The sequence below is a fragment of the Paramormyrops kingsleyae genome, chromosome 1 (genome assembly GCF_048594095.1).
Source record: "Paramormyrops kingsleyae isolate MSU_618 chromosome 1, PKINGS_0.4, whole genome shotgun sequence".
NCBI lineage: Eukaryota > Metazoa > Chordata > Actinopteri > Osteoglossiformes > Mormyridae > Paramormyrops > Paramormyrops kingsleyae.
The window spans coordinates 30,250,001-30,252,127 of NC_132797.1; positions in this window are offsets into that span (position 1 = coordinate 30,250,001).

Sequence of the window (2,127 nt, forward strand, 5' to 3'; positions counted from 1 at the left end):
GCTTTAGTCTGAATAGAAACACAGATTTTGCTTTCTAAAAGCAGATCTGCACCTGTAACAGGAAGTAGGTTGCATTGCCGTGGTGTGGCACCTCAGCTGTCCATCTATCTGATCTTACACCTCAACTTAGAAAAATTACATATTCTTGCACCATCGGTCTAACCATTGAGGTCAAGCAGGGCCCCACCTCCCGAATAACAAACACTGCAAAGTTATTAAGCCACTAGCTAAAGAAGTTAATAATGATGTCAAAAATGCACCCAGGACAGTTGCTGCTGTTCCTTGGAGCTGCGTGAGCAGAGTGAGCAGTGGTGCCTAGGAGAGTGCACTCCAGCGCTTGGGGGAGGATGTTACTGTAGGTCTTTTTCCTTTAGCTGTCAAGGACGTGGCAGGACGGCACTTCAGGCGTGGGTGTGATGTAGGGCTACTTGCGCTTACTGTGCTCGCAAGGTCCTACACTCTTCTGAGCGGTCCCCCCCCCCATCCTCGCACCGTGGCTTGGCCCTTTACCTTGATGTAGAAGCTGCTGGAAAACAAAGTTTCCACACACGTACACGTATAACACCCCTCTACCGCTACTGGCACTAACAACCTAATGCGTGTAAGTGAAATTCAGCGAACAGCAGGAACTACACCTCTCACAGTGAGCAGACCCTGCCCTGAGAATAAGACCCCAATCTGAATTCCTGAAGAAGATCTGAAGCACCATGCGGCTGTCAACTTATCTCCCGGTGTTGATGTCACGTGTCATCGGGGACTGGACCGCCTCACAAATCCACCGCCTTTATTTCCTCAGCGCTGCGATTCTTTTGACCGCAAGATGTTCCCTGTTCCTGTCAACAAGCTACAGCAACGGGCAGTCGGCGGCTCGCGTGACACAGTCACCATAGTAACGACAAAAGGAATCGTGCCCGGGATGAGTTAATCTCACTTAATTTCACCGTGGTGCCGGCGTTTCGCCAGGCTATGTATAGCTATAAAGATTCAGGCGCCTGACACCAATTCTGACTTGTTGCGCTTCCAGAAATGCCGATCCAACTACGGAGTATATTATCCAGTTTTTCGTGGCACGGCAGCGTGGATGGCATCTCCTCGGCGGACACAAACATCTCCGAGGGCCCTGACCTTTCGCCGACCTGCCTAGGGTGCCGGGCTGTTGTTCACGGGGTTCAGGCCGGCAGAGAGGATGTGAGATTGCCCCCAGGGATACGACAGGCCTGCAGAGGATCTCATTAAAAACAACGGTTTGTGGAAGTCAAGCCAGCAAAGGTTAGCGTGGAAACACGCGGCTATTTATCACCTTTTACTGCGAGGCTAACTTGTTGAACTCGTACCTTGGAGTAAATCTGACATATTTACTCTTAATTTGAAACTGGGGCACTACAAGGGAAAAAAAAGGCTTCTTCCTACTGCCAGAAGAATAAACTATTTCTTTACTAACAATCAGTAAAACTTACAAATTATATTGTGAAACATATATAGTTAAAGCTAATCTTTATGTATATACATATGGTGTTTATATGTTCATTATTGCCTGGCTTGAGCCAGTAGCTTCTGGAACAGGCTCCCGACCACTGTGGCACTACACAGGACAAGTAGAATATGGATGGATGGGTGGATTATATACTCAAATGCAATATAAATACTCAAAAGCCCTTAATTTTTATGTTTTGGCATTAGTGTAATTTTCTTTGCGGAATTTTAAATATTCCACTAATGTTTAGAAGTTGCATCAAAGCTGGAAATTGGATTAGCATATTTTGCATGGATGATATCAAAATGAAAATGCAAATTATTATCTGACACAGCTGTAAAAATGTCATTTGGTTAGGAATGAGAGGGAAGGAGATGTAAATTTTTTTCAGAAATGGAATGGCCAAATTATTGATATTGTAAGGGATACATGGGTAGGACAGACTGGGATTTAAAAAAGATCAAATTAACAACATAATTGAATGAAAAGAAGACCCTTTTAGATTAAAACGGCCTTAAACACTTATCTCTACTGGTACACTAATGGTATTTCTCAAGCACACGCATGTACATATTTGTACCATGATCCATTCCTTCACTTCTTCTCAGTTCTTTGTTAAGAGGTGAGACAGTCTCTGAGATGCCATGAGACTC